The 25,300-nt window shown below is 44.6% G+C and overlaps 1 protein-coding gene across 3 annotated transcripts in view; it reads left to right on the top strand.

Annotated features, from left to right (window-relative positions):
* The window catches only part of Tmcc3 (transmembrane and coiled-coil domain family 3), a 245,548-nt gene that overhangs the window by 186,041 nt on the left and 34,207 nt on the right, over window positions 1-25,300 (top strand). The gene's annotated exons all lie outside the window — the stretch shown is intronic.

Raw genomic sequence — 25,300 nt, 5'->3', positions numbered from 1 at the left:
TGAAAATGTGTGTATAATATAATCTTGGGTCATTATCTGTCTAAGTTTATTTCTAGAGTTTTGCGTCAGGGTAAAAGGGAGGCTCTGTATGCTACATAGCTATCCGGATCATTGCCACCTTTAAAAAATGGTCCTTTCTGAGGTTCCTTGTAGTATCTTTGGGTTTTTTCAAAGTATGGTTTTGTGAAATGAATTCTTCCTTGTCCTGACCTTCCACCAGGTAGAGTGGGAGATTTCATGGAAAAAAACATGCAGGGGCTGTACGGTACGTCACCAGCTGGGAGTGGGTGGTGTGCATGCCTGTAATCCTGGAGCTCTGGGACGCTGAGGCAGGAGGATTGCAAGTTTGAGTCCAGCCAGGAAATGTAGTAAACTAGTGAATCAAAATAAAAAATAAAGACAAACAAGAAGACTGAGGATACTGTTCAGTGGAGAAGCCCTGGATTCAATTCCCAGAAGTGCCCCTAAGTGTGTCGAGGCACTGTACCTTAGAATCCCACCTGACACCACTGTTGGCTGTGAAGTACTGTACTCAGTTTCTGTTAATCTCACATTGCAGTCTTCTAGCATCTTCTAGCATCTTCCAGAATCTGGGGTTTTCAGTATGCAAATTGTGTCTTCCTTAACCAGCACATATGGGGTCAGATATGTTTCAGATTTTGGATTTTTAAAAAAATTTGGGGGGCTGGGGATTTAGCTCAGTGGCGTAAGTGCCTGCCTTGCAAGCAGGCAGTCGTGAGTTCGATCCCTAGTACCGATAAAAAGGAAAAAGACAAAAAAAAAAAAAAATTAAAAAATTTTGGAATATTTCCATATGCATATGAGAGATACTGGGGATGGGACCTGTATTTGCACATGAAATTCACTTATGTCTCATGTGCACCCATGTCCATAGCCTGAAGTTCAGTTATGCAGCATTATTTTGCGTTTCTGTATTTTGGTTGTGACGAGGCACTTAAGTTGAGGTGTGGGAGTTTTCCGGTAGGGGCACCAAGTTGTTATTTAAAAGATTTTATATTTTCACGCATTTAACTTTTATGCAACAGAATTCTCAAACCCAATCCAAAGGATCTTGGCTTAGGAAACCAAACTCTGCTCCAGTGCTGGGAGATAGACAGGCACAGAATCTGATGGCCTATTGAGAGGTAGTGACTGTCCCCAAGGCAGATCCCCAGGGGAAAGTCCCTGTGACTTCTGCCTGACACCAGCTTGAGGCCAGCGAGGAGTGAGGCATGGCTTTTACTTTGTGCTAAGAAACATCTCCACCAAGACCGCTCCACAGGCATCTGGAGCCTGTGTCAGGCTTCTGTCTCTCCAGCAGCCATGCCTCATTCTTGGGTGATCTTTCCCATAAAGCCAATTGCCAAACCAGACCCTGGCCAGCCCCATCCCCACACATCTGTGATTTACTCCCGAAGGCCCTTCCTGCTTTTTCCCTGTGACCTCCAACCTTGTTCTCTGTGCATCGCTTTCTCTGAGGAATAAAGGGTGAACTTGCAGACCCCAGCCTCAAACTTGAACTCAGCTCTTTTCAAGCACTAGCTGTGCGAAGGGGACCTGAAGTGGGGTTAGGCAACCCATCACAGGTGTGTGGTGGCTGCCCCGACGCTGCATCATTCGTGGCCTCACAGGGTTCCCCTGACTCACACACACCTGTACCATGATTTACCTGATAGCTCCTCATCACTTCATCCAGAGAACTTAAGCTTGTTCTTACAGTACCTGTGGTACTCAGCTCGCTGAGTGCTGCCCGAGTTTGAGGCCCACCACGCCGTACTGAATGGACCAGCAAGTGTGAGCACATCACCGGGAGCTTCTAGCACGCACAGCCAGTCTCCTGGTTGGGCTGGAGGCAGAAGGGAAACCCTGCTCACTGCGAGCCTGTGGTTTCTTGCTTTTTGTCCTAGGTCACTTAAAGTTATTCAGGGTTGTGATGTATCCCCGCCTCTCTTTCCTGAAATACTTTTGGATCCATGGCTTAGAAACATTCTTTTACCCTCATGCATTGAGAAAATTTGAGTTGTTTGCTCTTCCCCTTTTTACTTTGGCCAAGAGGAAATTCACATTCAGATTTTAGCCGAGGCGACTTATGTATGGACTGCTTATTTTTCTGTGTTTTTTTTTTAAGTTCTTGATTTTGGTTTACTTTTCCAGTGTGTGCTTTCTGTGGCCTGATTTTAAAGTGTGTGAGTGTGTGTTGTGTGCACACTGACACTCATATGCAGACTGTCCTGGCTTATAATAGTTCAATAAGGTTTCTCAAATTTATGATGGGAAAAAGGTTTACCCATGTAACCATTTAGTTTTTCGTTTTCAGTATAGTATTAATAATGGCGTGACCGATTCAGCACTTTATTATAAAATATGCTTTCTGTTAGATGATCCTGGCAACTGTGTGCTAATGCAGATGTTATTCTGAGTGTGTTTAAAGCAGGTCAGCGTAAGCCAGCTGTGTTACGTGCATTTTTGACTTACCATTATTTTTAACTTACAGTGCGTTTCTTACAGGGCTATAACAGTGCACTGTAGACTATTGGCTGTTTGCCTTCATGATTATGTAGCAAGAGATGAGAATTCGAAGCAGTTTCTACTAAATGAATATCACTTTTACACTACCCTAAAGTTGAAAGTAAGTCAGTATAATTCAGGGATTGTGTGTGTGTGTGCGTGTGCCCTGTAATAAATTCTAAATCCTGTATATCCAATGAATAGAGTTGATTGACTTAACAGAAAGTACCTCTATCTAGGATAAACCAGAGTCCCCTCTAGCAGGTGGGCGGTGGTCACAGCTGGTTGGAGATCCTAGAAGTGGCCCTTGGCCACTGTGGGCTGTGTCTCCACATTTACTCTTGAGCCTTCTGATAACCTGATAGAAACTGAGGCAGGCAGTGGAAGATCTTGGTCTGAAGAGCAGAACATCTGGCAGATACGGATTCTTCAGGAATTTCAGAGGTGGATGTGTAGGGAGTGGCGAAGACATGGAAGCTGTGTTTTTGTGGAGTTGGACCAGTTAAGATGTGTGTGTGGGCTGCGGTAATGTAAGGAAACTCAGTGGTGCCTACGGCGCAGCCCTCCCCAGAAATCTAGATGAAGCGCTTGGCCCCGAGCGAAGCATCTGCTTGCAGGCTTCCACACCGTAAATATATTTCCTCAGTGCACACAATTGTGTTTTGAGCGACAAAACTCTCTTTTTCCTTGTCTTTGTAAGCATTGTGATAGCCCCAGACCTGAGCTTCAGTTAGGCAGTGGCCTGCTATTTTAAGCACACTAATTGGAACAGGTGGCGTTTGTTTGAGACTGAATCACTAGTTAGCAAGATTTTAATTTATCTGATGTTCCAAAGCCCATTCAGTAAGAGCAGTGCAGGCTGCGTACTGGTATCAGGCAGAGTGCTTGAAAGCCCGGTGAAAAAGCACAGGAGGCTCCAGAAGACCGGAGAACCACGGCAGTAGAGTGATGCTTGGATCTGATTCCTCAGCGTGTGCTGTAGAGCTTGGGAAGGGACACGTGCAGCTGGGACAGCCTGTCCAGTTGCTTGAACTTTGGCTTGAACTGGGCGCTTGTGCTTGTCTTTAGTGTCGCCGTGGAGTCCACCCCGTAAGCTGCTGTCCTCCTGGTCTTGTGAGCATCAGGGCATCTTCAGACATGGCAGATGGTAGGTGTCCTGGGTGACTCCGTTTACTACAGATACTCATGTTAAGAACCCATGAGACACCGCTGATGAAATCAGGGGTGGTGCCCAGATTAGGAACTTCACCAAATGGATCCTTTTCTGTTTACATGAAACGTACGCTTTGCACAATGCCTTGTCAGTGTGGTATCTTACTTTAAACCCTTTAAAAGGCTAGGACCCCAGCTTCTTAACTGGTCACCCAGATTCTCACCTGCTCTTTGTCCTTTATCCCTTCCCAGTCCTTTCGGTGCCATCCCTCTGCCCACCCTCCTTTTCATCAAGGCATGGAGCACGGGCGGAACCTTAGAACTCCTGACCTCATGAGTGAAGGTGCTGTGTTGGAAAATTGTCCTGTGGAACTCAAGAAGCTGGGAAACACAGTGGGTTCCTGTTGACATTAGGGCTGGTTAATTCACCTGGTTTTAATTTGTGCACAGGCTTCCAGTGTGTAGTTATTCTATACTTCATTTCATTGCCTTTTTAAAAAAATTTAAGGACATGTATGTTACCTCCGGTCTTTGGTGGTTACAGACATTTGGTGACTTGGACCTACTGCTTAATGCACACGTGCAGAGCGTGCAGTCTCTCCAGCTGGGATTGCTCAGCCAAAAGGGCATGTGCGTTCTAGATGATGGCATTGCTGGAGCTTACGCCCTGCCTGCTCTGTACAAAACCCTGGGAGCCGGGTACACATCGGTAAACAGACGGTGACAGCTAATGTAAACTCAGGAATGCACAAACACGTCTCAGCTCATGTCCCATCTGTGTGCCAGCAAGGGTTTCGATCTTCGCCAGTCTCAGAGGTGACAACTGGTAGTTTAGTCCATATTTTTCTTAGGGCAAATCAAATTGGTCATATTTTTAAATTTTTAACTTTAAACTATTGTTTGATCTACAAGGAACTGCAAAAAACAGTGCAGTGGTGTCCCATTACCCCTCAGCCAGTTTTCTCTTGATAGACACATCTTATAGAACTGTAGTACAGCAGTTGCTTATATTTTCAGATATTTAAAAATTTTTTTGTATGTGAACTATCATTTTATGTGTTCTGGCCATTTACCTTTTGATCTTTTCAGTAGACCTGTAGACTTGTATTTACTGTTAAATATGCTTTGCCCATACATTTTCCTGTCCTTCCCGACTAGATTATTTTTCTGCTGTTGTGTAATAAGTTCCACACCTAGCAACTTAGATCACAACATGCATGGATGATCTCAGGTGTGCCCGGGGCCGGTGCTGCTTCCCTGAGTCCTCAGGCAAGAATGTCGTCAGCCTGCTATCCAAGTGGCAGTCAGGATTTCAGGTCCAAGGAGGCAGGGTGTCCTTCCAGCTCTGTAACTGGTTGGTTACAGAATTCACCTCCGTGCACCTGTGGGCCTGAGGCCCTCAGCACCCAGAGGCTGCCCACAGTGCCTGCCTGCCAGGTGGCGTGCTCCACAGCCTGAGTCCCTCCAGTGCCAGCGTGATGAGGGTCTGTGTTGTCTCTTTCTCTCTAGATCTTCTTTTTAAAGCCTCATCTGTTTGGGTCAGGCCCACCCCACATGCTGCCTTTGGCTAAAGTCAGCTGATTAGGGTTCTTAATCAGGTCTTCAAAATCCTTTCTTCTTGCCCATGTGACATAACCCAATCTTGGGAGTGAAATTCCATGGTATCCACAAGTCTTGCTCATGTTGGGGACTAAGAATTCTGCCTGTCACACAAACTTAACTGTATGTGTTGCATCTACTGAGCATAGAGGCGGCCTGTAGCAGGCACTGTGTGAATATTAACCAGACTGTGCCAGCCACAGAGAACTTTGAAATGTTGTGGGTTGCAGGTTTGTGTCATTCTTAGAATGGTCTTGGTACTTTAAAGTTCTTTGAGCAACTACAACATCCATGTTCCCAGTATGGTTTTAATGATTTTTATACATGCGAATCTGTGAGCCAGTTAGAACTACTTGCTTCCCTTTCACATGTCTGCACACTCCGTTATTCTGACACTATTGTTTGCATAGTTACCTGTCTTTCAGAATGCAGTGTTTTGCAGTGTTTTCCATATGTCTTCATGTACAGCTAGTTTTAGTTTTATAAATTTTTAGTTTTCTGTGAATTTTAAAGCGAACGAATTCAGGAGCTTGTGATTCTGCTGGGTGTTCGTTTGTTTTCTGGATGAGTGTCTTCCTGCCTCAGCTTCCTTCCTGCTGCCCCAGGGATTTGCGGTGAGCATTGTGAGAACCATCTCATACATTTAGAAATTCTCCAACAGGCACAGTTCCCATATCATTTGCAGTAAGAAAAGATCAAAATGTGGAGGGGGGAAGGGTGGTAAATATTTTTTGTGAGTTTTAAAATTTTTTTTCCATCTGCTTCTCTTTTGAACAAAATACAAAATTCTTAGTACATTCTGTTTAATACTATAAAATTCTGCCCTTTAATGCTGACGTGGCAGCATCCACATGTCCCGCCTACGAGGCTGAGGCACCTGATTGTTTGGGCAACACAGCAAGAGCCAGTCTCAAAAGATAAATATATCTATACATATATCGATATGTATGCAGTCTACCAAAAAATGTATACACCAAGAAAAAAAAACTTGTATAAATTTTTAATATTAAATTTGTTGAGATATCATGCAACTAATACAAGTAACTTTTAGCCTGTATAATTACAAGAGTTGCTCAAAGTGGGTGACCATTTGCTTCCAGGCATTTATTAGTATAGCAAAATACTGAAGCGTGAATACATTTTTTGTTGGCCTCTGTGTGTGTGTGTGTGTGTGTGTGTGTGTGTGTACGTAAAACCCTACTCTTCCCTAGTTTATAAAACTTCATAGTTTGCAGAAAGTGTTACAGTATAAGGAATGTGCATTGCCTCTCCAGCCACTGTCACTTCAGTAAATAATTGTGGCTCCGCCTCCCAGCTGGGGATGCAGAAGAGCAGGAGCCCAACCTAACTGCTTGTTTAGCGGGGCCAGAACTGCCTTGTCAACCTCGTTCCTCCACTTGGTAAATATATGTAGGATCCTGAACTGGGCTCTGCTCTGAAATTTTAAGTTGATCTGTGACTTGAGTTAGCATTGAGAATATTATAAGATTCCAGCCTTGGAGGCAGTAAGCTGTTTATTTGGCCTAATTGTCCTGATTTGTATGTTAGTCCTGTGTCTTGCTAAATCACTCACTACTTAGGGAGTATAATGTGCACCTGTGATAATTACAGAGCCCTCTGCCTGTATCTTTGCATCTGACACAGAGGTTAAAACTGTTGGCTGTGCTTAAAACTAACACTTAACATTTTATAGCCTGATCCAAGAGCTTGTAGGGAATGTGCTTTTATTCCAGGCGCTTTGGTGTGTAAAGGCACTGTGTGTGTAAAGGCCCACAGACCTAAGCAGATTATCAGATAATATTCATTGCATAAATCCAGCCAAAGCTTCCCTCATGCGTTGGCCAATTTAGAGGTACCCAGAGCATTAGCGTCCGCTGGGTATGCGGGCACCAGAGTTACAGCGAGAGCCATCTTTCGTCAGCTGGCTCATTTGTGCCCTCCCCAGGAGCAGAGGGGACACTTTAGGCAAATGCTCTGCTGCCAGGGTGGGTCAGGAACGTTAAACTCACTTACTGAGGAATTCACACAAGCTCTTTGGCCATGCCAAAAGCAAGAAAATTTTTCAAGTCCTCAGGGCTCACATTAAACACTTGTTTTTAGAGACAGATAAAACAAGAGGTGTTGAGCCTTTTATTTAAGGGCCATTTTATGCAAAGCACCTTCCAACAGAGATTTTTTTCCATAATTTTTATTTCTTTAAGGAAATAGGAAATGAATTGAATAGATGTTGTATGTGTCTGGCTTTCTTTAAATCCTCAGTTTTAAAATATTTTGTGTTGGGATAATTTTAAGGGCGGTAGATTAATAAATGAGAACAACGTGTATACTATTGAAAGACAAGAAGATACAATTCTAAATACAAAGAATAATTATGTTTTTTGATTCTTGAGAACATTTCAAAAATCACAGTTTCTTTGTTATTCAATAACTTAAAAAAAAAAACCAGTTGTTTCTTAGTTTATTTATACAGTAGCCTAAAATGAGCCTGGCTGCTTTTCTAGAGCTGCTAACTTATTAACCTGTCAGTGGATTTTAATTTCCTTAGGTTTACAATTGCCTGGGTTGTTAATTTAAGGTTGAAGTTAATGGCTGTCCTGTGGACATACATGCCGTGACATCAGATTCCAGAGTGACAAGGTAATAAATAGGCCACCAGAAACAGCTGCAGTTTCACGAATTGCCCTGAGCTCCAGGAGAACCCAGATCAAACCAGTACCCAAATGGTGCTGATGGAATAGTGTCTTTTTTCATTGCGGAGACCAAAATACCGAGAGTTAAAGGGAGAAAGGGTTAGTTAGTGACCAGTGTGTAGAGGTGTCATTCTGTAACCTAGCAGTGAAATAAACAAGGGACCTTAACAGTGTCTTGGTCCCTTTTATCTTACCTAGGCTATTTAGGGTGGGTAGCTCTCACACCCTTAATCTTAGTGCCCCGAGTTTAGCATTGCCCCATGCATCAGTTTTAGCATGATACACTGTAGATCCACCCACCTCTGACACCGTCCCCCATGACTGCATCTAGACACAAGCCATAAAAAATAATAGACAAGCACATTTCTAATTAGTGTATCTTTCAAACATGGAAAAACATTTGAAAAATATGTTATTCATATTCCCATCTCCCAGATTTAACAGATACTCACCTTCTGCCTTAGTTGATCAAATTTCAGTTACTTTTTTTATGAAATAAATGGTCCCAACCAGAGGGCATTGCCTGGGTGCTGTGTGTTCCTGCTTCTGTGTGGTCTTATGATCTGAAGTTACTGTGTATCATCGTTCTTTAGCCTATTTATGTCTTGCATGAATGAATGACCCATACTTTGTTTTCTGTAGTAAAATTTTATATGAATGGCATCCTGTGTAATTACTGTTTTTCCCCCTGGAATTTTAATAATTCGCCCACCTTCTTTCCTGTTTTTAACTTGGCACATTGTGTCAGTGTACGAATGAATCATAGTGTGTGTCCAGCCAGTCACTGAAAAGCAAAAGGATAGATTGCTCCTGAGGTCTTTATGCCTGTGGGAATGTGTCGCTAGGTGACGTACCTATAAGTGACATTGCTGTAATACAGGGAATAGAGACTCTTCGACTTCACCATCTGTTCCTTGGTAGCTCTCTTGGGTAGTTATTCTTTCAGTAGTGACTGTTTTCAAGTTCTACTTTAATGTGGAGATATTTTCATATTAATGGTAGGTTGTATAGGTGTGCCTATAGGTATCAAATAGTATCTATTTAAAATTTGTGTGTATGTTAATTTTGTCTGAAAGCAGGTAGCAAGTTATGTTGGATTTTTGGACACCAGAAGTAAGTGTACATCTTAGTTAACTTTTTGATTGCTGGAAAAAATACCTGACACTCAGAGTTAAAGAGGAAGAGGTTTATTCAGCTCAGAATTTGTAGAGGCTTCAGTCCATAATCAGCTGGCTCTAAGGTAGGGTGGCACATGGCAGAGAGACAGCAGCCCGTGATGGCATAAGACAGCAAAAGCAACACGAGAGAGAGAGAGAGAGACAAGCAAGCCACCTACCATCCGTTATGCTGTACCCAGTCTACTGGGATTAAAGTGGTGCCAATTCATTCCAGAGAACTGATCCAGTCATCACCCATCATTAATCCCAGCACTCTTAATCCCCACATTGCATTATGGATGAGTCACACACTCTAGACTGAGCCATCTCCAAAAAACCGTATGACTGTGTGAGGCTTCGGGGGACATCAAACCATGACACTGAGCTTAGTACGCACTATCCTCACCAACAAACAACAGCCTTCACCACTCCTTACTTTGGAATTTAGCATCTCTGCTTCTATTAAAGCATTTTATACAGTAAAGATCCCCTTTCTAAGTGCACAGTTTTACAAAATATCATAAAGATGTATAGTTAAAGGATATTTCCATTACCCCAGAAAGTTTCTTCTTGCCACTTGTGTCCCTCGTCCTTGGCACCCACTGACTGATTTTTGTACCTAGGGTTTGCTTTTCCCTTTTTGGAGTTAGGCAGTATTCAGCCTCCTCCAGTGCTGCGTCTCTCATTCAGCACAGTGTTATTCAGTTCCTTGTTGTGGCAAGTAATAGTGTTTACTTCCTTGTTATTGATGAGTCATGCTTGTGTATTTTTAGGATCACTGAAGGGTATGTGGACAGAAAGGACTGGCTTCAGGTGTGGTACGGTATGTTTTTCTCATGTGACTGTAGCATCCTCTGCTGAAAAGGCCAGAGTGTCAATTTGTAAGCCTGTTACTTTTAGAATGTGTGTTACTTCCAAATATGAGAGGTATACCTTAAGTGTTACTGTGGATACTGAGATTGCAGCTGTTTCTAAGCCTAGTGCATGGAACACACTCTTTGGCTTAAGCAGCAGGTTTACTTTTTTACATTTCTGAAGACAGGAAGTCTGGGAGCCAGGTGTCTGCAGGTGATTTTTTCTCAGGACCATGAGGGCAAGATCTGTTCCAGGCCTCCTTCTTTGGTTTGTAATTGGCTTTCTTTTCTGATTTCTTCATGTCAGCTTCCCTCTAATGCTGTGTCCAGACTTCCTCTGCTTGACATGCTGGATTGGAGCCCACTGTAATTATCTCATGTTAATGTAATTACCTCTTTAAAGGACTTATCCTGAAATATGGTGAAATTCGGAGGAACTGAAGTTTAGGACTTCAGCAAAATACGATTTTCTAGGAGGATCCGGTTCAACCCGTACAGGGCCTGTGGATTTCACGTGTGTCGCACAGGCGAGCATATTCCTGGGGAGAAGTCCTGGAGTCTTCTCGGGCTGATTCTCTGTGGTGTCACATGGCCATTTTAGACAGATGAAGGACTGCTGGCCTCATGGACACTCTTGTTTCAGAATTATAACCATGGATGCTACAGAAATTTTTTTTTTTTACAGAAATGTATTTATTGACCTAACAACAAGAGGTCATGCCTTTATGTTGATTGAAAAGGTTTAAAAAACACTGCTTATAGGCAGGACCGTTTTTCTTTTAACTTAAGTTTATTAGTACATTTGAGGTACGCATCATGATTACATTCATCACAGGGCGTTTGTACCTGTGCATGATATAATTTGATCCCCCCCCATTTTTCTACCCTCCCTTCAGCCCTTCTCCCACTCTTTCCTTACAAAAGCTTCGCTTCCATTTTTTCTTTCTAGTCCCTTCTCTCCTCCCTCCATTGTTCCCCTTCTCATTTGGACATTTTCTTTCCATTTTCCAATATCTATCCGTTGTCATCCCATTTTCTCTGTATCTATCAGTATCTGTTTGGTTCTTGTTTACACTTTTGGTTTCTTACCCCAGAGAAACCGTGTCATCCAATTGATGTATCCAGTGTGTTTTACTTAAGGATATGGTCTCAAGGTAGATCCATTTAGCTAGAAATGTCTTAAGTTTATTCTTTACAGCAGAGTAGTACTCCATTGTATTAAAAAAAAAAAACCACACATCTTCTTTATCCATTCACTGGTTGATGGGCATTAGGGCTATTTCCAAGACTGAGCTATTACCAACTGTGCCACTGTAAATATGCGTGTGTGTATTGCTGTGGTGCGATGCTTTTGATTATTTTGGGAAGATATCAAGAAGGGGAATAGCTAGGTCAAATGGAACCTGTAGTCCTAGTTTTTTGAAGAATCTCCACACTGATTTCCACAGTGATTGTAAAAGTCTACACTCCCACCAGTAGTGGAGAAGAGTTCCTTTTCCCCCATAGCCCCATCAGCATTTGTTACTGTTGACTTCTTGATAATAACCAATCTTTCTAGAGTAAGGTGGAATGTCAGCATTGTTTTAATTTGCATCTCTTAAATGACCATTACCTTATTACTGAGGATTTTTGTAGGTATATTAATTAGGGAGATTGGCCTTAGATAAAATCATTTTTTCTTTTAAAAATGGTATCTGCAAGTAGAATATTAGTAAAACCCATGTAGGTGGGTAGGTATTTTGTCCTGGCACTATGTGTGATACAGCCTTTAGCTGGGTTAAAACAAATATCAGTGTTAATTAGATAATCACACTCAGAAGTGAAGAACTGAGGCTTAGACGGAATTAACTATACCACTCATTGAGAAAGCCAGCAGCCCAGGCTGATCAGTGTTCTGAGCCTTTGCTGTGTGCACATCTAGCGAGTAAGGGTTGCAGCAGCACACGTAGAGATTGTCACCTCTTCCCCTGGGTGGCAGAATGCTGGGTGTTTTATGTTCTTCTCAGGACTTTTCATATCTTCCTGTCTTCTCCAAAACAACCATACTTTGCAATTCGGTGTAATCAAGTGTGTATATGTGCTAACTGGTGGTGGTTACGTAGGAAAGTCTCCTCCTGACCTTACTGTGCATTTAGACAAGCAACCTTGTCCTGAGAAGGAAAAGATAAATCACATTAATGCTATAGCTGTCTGACTTACTTGTCCTTTGGCTCCTAGTCTGGGTCAGTGATCAAGACTTGTGACAGCGGTGTGGCAGCTGGTGGCAGTGATGGCTGTAGGTCACCCAGTTCTAGATAGAGCTTCCCCAGGGCTTTCTCCTCAGGCAGGGCCAGTGTGTAGCAGGCCAGGCCCAGTGTGGAGATCTCTGTAGACAATGCAAGGAGAGGTCACACCGTGCCAGACAGAGCTCCCTTCACAGTCCCCAGTGCTGCTCGAGACTGAGCTCAGTCCCTTGAGGGGCACAGGCTGTGGAGGACAGGCCTAGCAATGAATGATGGCACTGTGGTGTGACAGGGAGCTCTCTGGGATGCACTGACCCTATCCACCCCCAGGAGTCTGGACTGGAGCAGGGGGCTCAGCTGCTCAGCCTTCCTGCTCCCTGTTCTGTTAGCCTTGCAGCCTTCACAGGGATCTTTCTTGTTGTTCTAGGACAGTAGTGGGAAAAGAGGACAGACAGGACCAATCTTTGAGGCTTTGGTTCCCCTCTGATAGCTCTTTGATACATATTTTCAAATACATATTATGTGTCTTTTTATATCCTTATGCAAAGAAAATACTAAATGCTGGGCATCACAGATAGGTTCTTTGATTTGACTCAGATGGAAGAAGGGATGCTGCAGAAAGGGAGGAACGGGGAAGCTGATTGTCATGGCAACCAGCAGGTTTTTATAGTGGAACACTGCCTTTGTAACCCAAATCCGTCACCTTTTTGCTAACTACAGAAAGCAGACTGACGCAAACTCAAGAAATTATAGTACCATCTCTCAGTGGGACTTTACTTGCTTTCTGGAGCCAATCACGTGGTGATTTTACTCCCTCCATAGCATTTCTGAACTGAAAAACAACCGTTGGGATTTTGCAAAACCCACACACCCCTGACTTTCCTATTACTATTATTTGTCACTATTTGTCCTCTCACTCTAATCTGACCACTTAGAGTGAGGATGCATTTGGGAGGCGCTGTGTGTCCTGTGGACAGACCCCTCCGTGGGGAACTACTCCATCTTCCATGTTTTGCATTTTTTGGAACTTGGCCTTCTACCATCTTGTTCTTGTTTCTTCCCCACTTATCAGGCCTGAGATGCTTAGACACTCCACTCCCGAAGTCACGGCTTCACAGTCCACCCCTTGCTTTCTGGGGCCTCCAGGAGAGTGGGCCCTTGTGGTTTCCTTTTAGAAGCTCTGGTGAGTTCCCCTGGGGTACCAGAGACTCCTGTAACAAAAGAGCCCTGGTAGAGCTTACGTAGGGACAGTAGGGACCTCCTTGAGCACCCTGGGCCTCGAGCAGCTTTTTATTGAAGGCACCTTGAGCAGAGGAATCAAACATAAGCCACTGCTTGTCTCCCCTAACACTGCACCTGAGAGATGCTCTTCTCCTAAGGCTGTGGAGGTTGATGCTCTGGGACTGTTGGCCATAATAGAAGACAGTGAGTGTTTGTCTTGTTGGCATCAACATTGTGGTATCTATGTCCCCACATGTGACGTAGAAAAGGAGTTTATCAGGTGCCCCTCCGTGGTGCTGAATTCAGGATGAACTGTCTTTCACTGCTTGGCCTGGCTTCTTTGCACTGTCCAGTCTTCTCCTCTCCACCCACCCTTTTAGTAGCTCACCAGAGAGCCTCTAAAACCACAAGGGCCGGCTCTCCTGGAGGTCCCAGAGAGCAAGGAGTGCAGTATGTGGAGATGCCAGGCTGGAGTCTGCTTGTGCAGCACACCTGTGGATTGTGCCTGGAGCAGTTCAGTTTTCAGCCTTGTTTGGCACATATGTCCCTAGAAACAAAACAAAAACCCTGCTGCCATCCTAGTAGGGCAAGGAGACTCATAGGTAAAATATAGTACACAGTGTAGAAAAATGGTGTTAAGTGCAGTGTCAAAAAGTAAATCAGGGAGGAGGTTGGGAGGCAGCTCAAAATTGAGTCCAAGGAGAGCTTTTCTCAGCAGTGGCAGACAGAAGACCTGTAGTAGTAAGCTTTGCGGTGCCCAAGGGGACACTACATGCAGTGTGCGGGGATCACCTTGCTAGTCTTGGCACATAATGCAGAATAAATGTGCGGGTAGATAAAGAAATGTGCGGGTGGATAAAGAAAGGAGAGGAAAGAAGGGAAGAATGGGTTCAGAAATGCATGCGGAGATACTAATATTTGAGTTCACCCATTTCAACAAGACAGCCGGACTTCTTTTCACAGTTCAGTGTTTAAGTACATCAAATGACTGCTTTAAGGCCTTGGCTACGTTTTTTTATTTAAATAAGTCTAATTAAGGAAGACATTTCCATATTTTAAAATGTATCTTCTTTTCTGTTTCTCCTGTGTAGAGAAGCGTTGGTTCGGAGATACTAATTGGTGTTTCTCTTGAGATGTTCTTTAGGAATAAAGTCACTAAGCTGGTTTTATCAGAATTGTAAGGGAATGTTCCATCCCACGTTTTGTGATGAAAATATTAAACTGTACATGTACAAAGTGTAGAGGTAATAACTGAGTTTAGGGCTAAGTGATTTTGCCATTTGGGTCACTTAGTCCTCACCAGGCCGAGTGGTGACCACTCTGAGTCCGGCTTCTGGATGAGTTTAAACACTTCCATTGCCTATGGGGATGGGAGCAACCCTCCCTCAACTTTTCTCTGTCAGAAAAGTTCCGTCTGTGACACTTGGTTCACTGTGAGGCCAATGTGTCCTCCATCAGAACTGTTACAGCCAGTGCTGTGGGTCGAACTCTGTCCCCAAGAAGATCTGCTGTTGGTTCTTATTGTCCCTAAGTCACAAGCAGCCTTATTGGGAGTGGGGTCTTTACAGAGGTAATCAAGTTAAAATGAAGTTAACCAGGTGGACCCTGGTCTGCTAGGACTGCTGTGCTTCTACTGGGGAGAGCTGGGGCATGGGGACGGGCACACACAGAGGGAAGACACACGCGGGCCCAGGGCTGCAAAGACCCAGGGTTAAGCCATGCATCTAGCAGGCGGTGCCTCGGACCACCAGAAGCTAAGAGGGAGGTGTGTGTGGCTGTGGCCCAGCGTCCGCAGTACAGCATGCACCGCCTGCCTGCACCATGACCTCTGGCTTCTTACCTCCGGGACCATGGGTGAAGATTTCTGATGCTGAAAACCATCCGGTTTGTACTGGGTTGGAGTAGCTGTAGGACAGAAGTCCTGTGGACTATCGCGTCTCCTAAAGAGGCACTGAAACCTGGCTCAGCACAGCAAAAACAAGAGGTCCTGACACTCCAGGGCAGTCCTAGAGGAGCAGACAGCCGTCTCTGTGTCCCCTCAAGTGCTGCTGAGTTAATGTTCTTTACCATCTAAGCAAGCACAGCATTTTAAATTGATCCGTAACAAATTCGTGGAACGCCTGGCTGTGCCCATGGTCCCACTTTGCAAAACAGATGTAGGAATAAGAGGAGCAGCTTAGACTCTGATCTGACTGTGGTCGCCACGTGTCCTCTTCTGAGCTGCTTTCTGCATCTGGACAACGGGAAGCATTCCTGCGTCATATGGCGGGGTTTCGGGGGCGATGGAGGCTGGGGTAAAGGAGAGAACCAGAGAGGGAGCAGGATGGGTCCCGGCCCGCAGGCAGAGGGGTCTGATCTTTCCCCGAGAGCTGTCCTCCAGGGCTGTTTCCCTCAGAGGGGAGCCATAGATTCTTTGCTCCAGGAGGGAGGAAACATTTGATTCAGGCGGGAGCTTTGCTTCCTTATCAGGCATGGGGACCCCGAGAGCTGCAGAGTAACCTGGCCAAATTTGGGTGGTCTCGTCCTGGGGGCTATTTGTTGTTTATTTGGACAACTGAGACCCCTCAAACGGTTTCCCTTTTTTGAAGAAAAGCTTTACTGAGATACGATTTACGTACCGTAATCTTCAGTATATAATTGAATTTATTTTAGTATATCTGCAAAATCGTATAATCATCAGCAGAATCAATTTTACATTATTTTCACCACCCCCAAAAGACGGCCCTTAGCAATCTCTCTTCCCCTCCACCCACCCAAGCCCCACGCCTTGGCAGCTATGGAGCTGCTTTTTGTCTCTGGATTCTCCTGTGCATGGAATCATGCATTGCGGGGTCTTTTATGTGTGATTTATTTCACTTAGTGCACTGTTTTTCCAGGTTCATTCATGATGCAGCATGGATCGGCCCTTTCTGTGGCTTACATATTGTATGGCTGTGTGATCACATTTCATCAACTGACAGACAGTCGACTGTTTCCGCTTGAGGCTGTCTGAGGGCTTGAATGGGGGTACCCTGTTTTTCTTGGGTATACAAGACGTAATCAAAAACTATAGTGAGTGCTTAAATTAAAAGAAAACAAATTGCAATAAAAGACAACTGCCATGAATCCCCCTCAGAATACTCCTCTCCCTTCAGACACACTTACGCTGTCACCTTTGCCCTTCTGAGAATTTCTGCAAGTCTTCTTTCGTGGTGTCTCTAGTTGCTCTGTCGTGGTTGCCTGGGTGTCCTGAATCTGTTCAAGACCTTTCCCTTTCATGATCATTTAGACTCTGAGGAAGAGCCTGAAGTCTCTCAGTGCCAGCTCAGTGCACAGGGTGGGCGAAAACACACTGGTGTCGTAAGCCCACCTTTCTGTTGGATGGTACACAGCAGCAGCAACCACTGAAGATTTTTTTTTAATCGTACCTTGCAAGTCTCCCCACAAAAGAAGACTTCCACAGCTGCTTCAGAATGTGGCCAGAACACGGGATAAGTGTGTTTGGAGGGAAGGGGACCATCTTTTTCCTTTCTATTGGAATATGTGTGTGATACATAATAACCATTCATCTTGGGAAGTTGACACATGTATTGGTACATATATCACATCTTCATCATTTTTATTTCCCTTCTCTCTGCCTCCCTCCCTCCTTCCCCAGATCCTCTGTTTCCAAATGTCTACCTCCTTCTTCTTAATCATCCTGCTCTTATTTTGCTTTTACAATGATTTATAGTCTTGTTTATCTTATAAGAGAAACCATGTAATATTTGGCCTTCTTTATCTGATTTATTTCAGTTAGTGTTGTGGTCTGAAAATGTACCCATTTTTATACAAATGATTCAAATCTATTCTTCTGCATGGCTGAATAGTACTCAGTCATGTATATACGCCTCCTTTTCTTTACCCGTTCATCTGTTGATGGGCATATAAACCACTTCCATAATTTAGCTGTTACAAGTTGTGCTTCTGTAAACTTGGGTGTACATGTATCGTTATAGCATGAGGTCTTTAACTCATTTGGGAAGATACCAAGAAGGTATGGCTGGGTCAGATGGAATTTGTAGTCTAGTGTTTTGAGGAATCTCCATACAGATTTCTGTAGTGGTTGTACCAGTTTACAGTCTCACCAGCCATGTAGAAGGGTCTCGTTTTTCCCTGCAGTCTCACTGGTATTTGTTGCAGAATTTCAGTGTTGTTTCAATTTTCATTTCTGTAATGGCCAAAGATGCTGAAGATTGTCTCATGACCTAACCTTATTGGCCATTTGTACTCTTCCTTTTGAAAGGTGTCTGTTCATTTCAGATTCCTTTATTTATTTATTTATTGAGACAGAGCCTCACTACATAGTTCAGACAGGTCTTGACTTCACCAAATAGCCCCGGCTGGTCTCAAACTCTTGGTAATCCTCCTGCCTCAGCCTCCTGAGTGATGGGATTATAGGCATGTACCATCATGCCCTGCAAATTCCCACTTTTGATTGAGTCTTTTATCTGGGAAGTCTGATTTTACCGAGTTTTTTGTATATTCTAGGTATTAGTTGAGGGGAGTATTTTAAGAGGGCAATGTGTCTTCTACTGTAATGCACTTTAAAAACTTAAACACTCTATATTCTGGATTGCTGAGACTTCAGTTAATTCTCTGATTAAGGTTTTGAGCAACTGTTAGTGTTTTCCAAATTGGTGGCACGGATTTGTGTTCCCACCAGCGCTGTAAGGTGTTCTGACCTCTCCACATCCTCAGCGGCGCTCACTCCCTGTCTTTTGATGATCGCATTTCCTATGCATGTGACGTGTTACCTCACTGTGCTGGCTTTACAGTTCCCCTTTATTGAAAGTACTTGCTGTTTTCATCATAGAAGTAGCTAGGTAAAACATCCTCAGCCCAGAGGCGTGCAGAACTAATGCTGTAACTTCAAACTGCAGCCTCACGGTTTGCCACACGCCAGTCTCCTTTGAAGCTTTTTGTACAGAATCAGGTTAGAGTACCACTGTGAGTTTGCATAGCTCCACTTCCACTCACCGCAGACACCATACAGGAACAGGTGCGCAGAGCCGAAAGGTCCTCCTGTCATCTGTGCCTCGTGGCTGGAAGGCCCTGGGCAGTGCAGTAGCCCCTGCAAGGGTGTAACGGGTGCCTGGCCCTGTGCTGTCTTTGCCCATGACTCTCCCAGGAGCATGACTGCTGCAGTAGATGCAGTAGTCATTAGGGTGGGTAGAGCCAGAGCTAGCCTGTGTGCCAGTAAAGACAGGTTCCATGACCTCTTTACAGACAGGCTTTACAGACTGCGTTCTCTCATAAAGAACTAGAAGCCTAGCAAAATGCAGAGCACCTGTGAGGCCAGGACTCCGTGGTGGTTGAGTGACTGAAAAGCTGTGGTATGGGAAGCGATGTAACATTGTACGCACACATGGGAGTCTGAGGGAGCTACCCAACAACGCTTGCGGGCTCCTGAGCCCTTCTTTGCAAAACAGATGGCAATGCCTGGATTGCAGGGTTCCTTGTGACTTAGAAATGCCCGGCTCATGGTAGGCACTCCACAAATGTTAATTCTCTTTCCTTAAATAGCTCTGCTATTAGCCTCAGATTTTTTTTTCTCTGCAGATTTAGTCCAGCTCCAGTATGGTAGAACACAGGATTAATTGTATTGTTTAGAATCTCTTTCTTTACAGAGCAGTAATGAGCTCTTGGCAGAAATTAAGTATTGGTGGAAATGAATATTGCAATTTGGTAGCAGCTGATTGACATATGTTTGCTAAACAGCGATTTGAATTTCACAAAGCTTGCCTCAAAGAGAACAAAATGGAAGAAATCCTAGGAACATTTTTATTCTTTTTGCCAGGTATTTTATAAAATCGTCTCCTTTGGAAAGTCCCGACTAAAAATTTTTTATGAAACAGTGGCTAGCTTTGGCTGGAGAGTTAAGGTCAGCCAGTGTGGAGGCCTAAATGTCAGTGCATGTTTAAGCTGGTGGACCTCTTTGCCTTACTTTGGTTTTTGTTTTTGTTTTTTTATTTTGAAAAATTTTTACAGCCAGTCTTTTGGTCACTAGGTCTTTTTTTAGACCCGCAGGGAAGTCATAGTAACAGACTTCAAGTCTGATTGGGTTCCATGGCAACAAAGGGTTGTGACTTTATTAACAGAGAGTCGAGCATGCCAAGAAAGATAAAAATCAGAGCCTGGAAGATGTCTGACCAGGTGCACTGTTTCAGGGACCCTGCACCCTGGACCTGAAACGTTTTCCCAGCCAGCATCGTCTCCCTTCAAAATCTGAATCCCACGAGGTTACCATTAAGGTCACAGAGATCAGTGCTTTTTTTTTTTTTTTTTATCCGTTTGCATATTTGCTTTCATTCATTTATTCACTCATCCATTCATCTGGGCTGCATCTCAGAATATTAAAAATCAAAACAGTTGTGATAGAAACCTAACCAGAGTGGATGCCGATTTTAAAGGTAAAAAAATACCGCATAGCCTTTGTGGAACTCACAGCTGGAAATTGTGAGGCCGGGTAGGAGGTCCAATTAAAGGCAATTATAACTGGATTGTGCTCCCCCAGAGTCAAAGCTGCTGTGTGAGCTCCAGGCTTGGGGGGGGGGGTCCCCAGCCTCCTTCCAGGGTTCCCATTCTAGTTCCAGACCCTCCTGTGGAGTCTGGGTAGCAGCCATGCTGTTCTGCCTCACTGCCACAAGGTTTCAGGCTGCTGCTGGAACCCAGAGCCTGTGCTGATGCCAGTTCTTTTGCTGAAGATGCTAACCAGGAAATGCCGAGTGCTTTGAATCATCCTGCTTCCGCTGCTTGTGCCTGCGTGGAGCTGGAGTGACGTCTCCATCAGACCCAGTCATGGAGTTAGATGCTATCTTCTCATACTGAATCTGAAAGTGAAAGCCCTCGGGGTGGAGGAGGGAGGTTGGTATGGACAGCTCCACCCTGCCAAGTCATCCTTTCAACCAGTGGCACCTTCAGACCTGCGCTCGGTGCTCAGACTTCATTACTCACTTAACAGCCTCATCATGGTTAATCAGAAACCTTGCAGGTACTCAGGCTGTCATGATTAAACCGAGACAGTATTGGTCTAAGAGGAAAGAATTACCTCATCATGGATCAAGTCTCCCAGTTGTGGTTAATCAGCTGTAAAATCTTGGGAGAAGTGACTTAATCCCCTAGGCCTGCCTTTACCTTAAAAGCAGGAGTTTGAGCTGCATTGGTGTTTTCCGGACTTCCCTGTTTGTAAGAGAATCTGATTCACCAGGTCTGGGGTGGGAAAAGTCGAGAAGGGGCTGATCTTACAATTACAGTGAGCTGGCTGGGAAATTCCAAGCCAGCCCATGGGCTTAAGGCTGTAGTTGAACATAAGAGTTGAGGGAGAATGGAGGCTGTGAGACCAGATGACCATATGCGGCCCTGAGATGCCCAGCCTAGACAGGGTGGCAGCTGCCCCCTCTACCTGAGCTCCCCTCAGCACCTAGGACAACTGTCCAACTTGCACCCTGATCCAGGAGGAGGAGCAGGGTGGGGCTGGGTTTGCCAAATCCAGGGCCAGCTGCACACCCCATCTCAGCACTTGAGACGCGATTCATTTTAAATCCTGAAGTGGAACAGTTGTGAGTCCTTTGTTCATGGAATATTTCTGTGTTGTTTACTGGCTAGGACGGAGTATTCTAAGCATAGTTACTTCTGCTGTGCAGGAGCCAGTGCCAGTGACATCTGAATTACCTGGGGAGCTTATTAAAAGCATACAGCTTGGATTCCAGGACCAGACAGTCAGTGCATCCCACACCTGGCCTGGGCATTGCTCTTGGTGGTGGTGGTGGTGGTTTTTAACCCAGAGGGGTATTTTTTTTCCTCCTAAGTAAAACTAAGCACACATCTTTAGACCAACGGGGATGGCTAAATGGAGACTCACAGGTTACAGAAGAGGCTGTAACAGGTAGAGTTGGGGCCTTCTGATCTCAGAAGATCAGTTTTCTACATAAGAGTTTTCTGATCTTCTGAGAATCTGGGTTTAACGATTAAATCATCAGCTACTAACACAAGCGCATTTCAGCATGCATCTGCTCTGTAGAGTTTCTGTGTGTGCCCAGGTTTTCTGTCCTCATTAACAAAGATTAAGTAACAATGTTAAATGAAGTATATAGTATATCAGCTGCATGAACCCAACCAGCTTAACTTAAAAAGTACAGGTTTCTAGCAAAGAAAAAAGAAATCCCACAGTACTAAAGGGCTTAAGGTGAAAAATTAATTCCTTTCTGGCTTATTCCCCTTTCCTCCAGAGCTGGCAAGGTGGTGTTTTTATGTGTCTCTATGGAATGGACTCCTTCACAAAGCAGATGTATCCCGTGTTTATTAACCAGTCCCCTGCAGATAGATGCATAGTATAAGTCCCTTCAGGATGACTTTCTTCCCTTATTTGGTTTGCTTTGTAACACTGTATTTAAAAATCTCTGTATTTTCTTTTATAATTACATATGAGTAGATCTCTTTTTCTTTTTCTTGTGGTACTGGGGTTTAACCCAAGACTTTGCACATGCTAGTGATATCTCCAGACCCCCATAGATGAATGTTTCCAAAATCAACATGTTGGGTCCAGGGTCTTACCTAAGGGTAGATGCAAACACCTTGTTGTTCCCAAGCCTGCGCCATCTGACTGGGGAGGTCATTTCCCCTCTGACAGCCTCCCTGGCTCAACTGGTACAGATGCAGGAGATGAGTTGCCCCATTCCTGTCCACTTCTGCAAAACCTTGGACTCACCTGAGGACCCCTGGCTAGTGGGATTAAATGAGCTGCGGGAGAAAGAAAGGGATTTAGAAATATCTGAAGAGGATAGAGAATGATTTAAGGGAGTAAGTAGCTAGCTAACCTTAAATTTGCATAGAGAGTAGTACTTTAGGTCACAGAGATCACAGATCCTGAGCTGGATTCTAAAGAAAGTAAGACAGTTGTAGGCGAAACATTATGGTACCGAGCTGCTCTCCGTTTTAGACACCTCTAATGCAAGTCGTGGTGAGGCTCTTATAACTGCATATGCACGTGTATGTGGGTCCCGTGTGTATTCCCGAGTTTTCAGTTGAAAGAATTTGTCTCAGTACCCTGTTGTTTTGACTGCATGCATCTCCTTGGTGTCCAGGGGATAACTGATGCAGACCGGAACCAGGTCACATGGAGATGCTGCTGGCTTAGTGGCAGAGTGGCAGATGCCATCTGATCTGGCCATCTCTCTGTCTTCATTTTATGCCCTATTGGCAGCAGGCTGGCCAAGGATTTAATAACACTAAAACCATTATTGACCGCTGGAAAATTCAGGTCTGTTCAGAGCAGGGAAGACTTGGAAGATAGCTTGGGTCTGTTTGCCAAGGACACGTCAGAATCTTTGAGACTGGTTAAGAAAGATAGACAGGTGTACTGTGACTTTCAAGTGAGCCTTACAGGGTGCAGAAATACTGGAGAGCAACAAGAACCTCGGGTTAGGGCTGCAAACACAAGGGCAAGGTACTTGTTCCTCCTAGGTGCTTAGAAACTTGTCATCCTGAGTGTGTCACATGTGAGCAGAAGACAAAGACAGCCAGGAAGAAGGAGATCTCCACAGACCGTTAGCTCGGAATTGAATTATTATCTCTATCTAATCAAAATAGTTAATGAGCCAAACAATTATGGAGCTTCAAGGCAATTGTCAATAATTTCATGTAAGAAACTAGCTTGCATTTTTTAATATATATTTATGGCCGAGTACAAGGAGGAGCCTTGTACTTTGCTGTACTGAGATACAGGGAGAGCGTGGGAATATGGGAAGCTACCAAGAAAGGATCAGAAAGAAAGCAGGAAGTGACTGTGAATGCATTTTAGCAAGAAGTTGGAGAGGAAATAAGATCGCCAGTGGCCAAGACAGGTTCAGACTATTAAAGCAGCCATAAAAATAGGTAAGACGAGGTTGAAGAGAAAAGCAGAGGGAAAATGAACGGCTCAGCTGTGTGGAATTGAATTATGTATGCCGTTAATGGTCAGTCTGGGTTTTTAATCTTTTGCAGGGATGCTTCTTGACATATGACGGGGATTTGTCCTGATTGGTTTATCCTAAGTTGAAATTATCCTCAATGGAAAATGGATTTAATACACCTGGCCTACCTAGGACCGTAGCTCAGCAGCACAGGGCCCTGTGGAGCCGTGAGGTTTCCTCTCATGATGGTGCAGCCCAGCAGGAGCCACTGCCCAGCGAGCCCCAAGAGAGGATGGTGCAGATACAAATCTACATTCCGTTTCTGCTTTGAGCATCACTGTCAGGCCATGGTGAAATAGAAAAAAAGTCAGACCCTCCTAAGTCAGGGACCATCTCTAGTTTTAATACGTCACAAAAATAAAATGAGCCCAACCAAAAATAAAACACGTATTTCTTCTGTAGAGAGCATGCTATTGACTTTACATTTTGTGTGAGGCAAAACCCATTTGCTAGCATTTATTATTTAACATTATTTTAGACCTTTCCTTAAAAGAGCCGTGGCTTGAGGCTGTGGACTCTCAGGCAGGTCTCTTCCTCTTCGATATTACAGCGTGGTTCCATGTGCAGCAGACATCTGCGTTTCTAACTGGACTTTATTATACCGGCAGAGCTCTCCCTGTTTTCCAGACCTCTTTGCCCTTTTCTCCCTCACCACACCAGCAGCACAGACTTATGTCAATACTACTGAAACGCATGGCAATTTCCCGATCTTTGCATTGGTTATTTAATGTCAAGTGCAGGAAAGCCCTGGTCCCATGGACCGTGCATTTTTCTATGACTTGTGGCATTTCAGATATTAGAGAATCTGTGCCTAGGAGAAAGAGCAAAAGCGATTTAAAGACAAATGGCTGACAGCAAGAATGCTTTTCATGGTGCCACACAGGGTAAGAGCTCTGATTATCATCCAAAGCAGTATCTGATCACAAAAGGGCAAGAGGACAGAATTGAACATCTCTGACTGCCATGACGCTAGGTGCTTTTCTTATTAAATCCAAGAGTAATTTCTTAGCTAAAACCAGGATCTCAGAAAGGTTAATTTACTTGCCTATGGCCATGCAGCTACCGAGCATCAGGGCCAGCGTGTGACCAGGTCTGGGCTGACCCTCGAGTCCTTGGCTGACTCGAGTGAGGTGCCCTGTGTGCTGGTGGTGCTGGGCTCTTCCTTCAGCCCCATTCTGTCTCAGGGCACCCACCAGAACATCCGTGCCTTGGGGTCCCAGAACCTCAAGTGCATCATGTCCTGGATCCTCCTCTCCCCCAAACTCCTCTTGCCTGGCTTGTATATGATGCTGCAGCCTCCAGGAGGAATGGGACCAAAGTGGGGTTTTCCTCGACGCCCCACCCTTGCCCACGTTTGATGGGTGCTAAGTCCTGTTTGACTCTGTCTCCTTCACACACCTCAGTGTCCTGTGTCCAGCCTTTACCAGCTCTGGCCCAGGATTGCCGCAGCAGGCTCCAGGCTGTTCCCTTGGAGTGAATTTCCCCACGGATCTCAGAGATCACAGGCTGCCAAGTGGCCTCTCACACAGACTGTCAAACACCCAGTGGGATTTAAGTGGAATGCTCAGAGCCTGATCCCTGCCTGTCATCCTGGTTTTTGTTTTTTTGTCTTTCTTTTCAGCGCTGGAGCCTGAACCCAGGCTCTTTACACTGAGCTACATTTCCAGCTTCTAAAATTTTGAGATAGGATGTCATTAAATTGCCCTGGCTTCACTTGAACTTGTGATCTTCCTGCCTCAGCCTCCCAGAGTGCTAGGCTTACAGACATGGGCCACCATGCCCAGGTTACCCCAGTTCTCCTGCCAATCCTTTCCTTGTACCATGTAATCCGAATCCATAGCAGACCCCTGGCTTATTCAGAGCTCAGTTTACCTGGAACACCACCTACCAGGTCTCTCTCCCTATCCCCTCTGCTTCACAGGCCTC

The sequence above is a fragment of the Cavia porcellus genome, unplaced genomic scaffold (assembly GCF_034190915.1).
Source record: "Cavia porcellus strain 051 isolate PalLab524CR breed Dunkin Hartley unplaced genomic scaffold, mCavPor4.1 scaffold_8, whole genome shotgun sequence".
NCBI classification, from domain to species: Eukaryota; Metazoa; Chordata; class Mammalia; order Rodentia; family Caviidae; genus Cavia; species Cavia porcellus.
The sequence above is the reverse complement of the archived record's forward strand: the minus strand, read 5'-3'. Positions and strand labels throughout refer to the sequence as shown.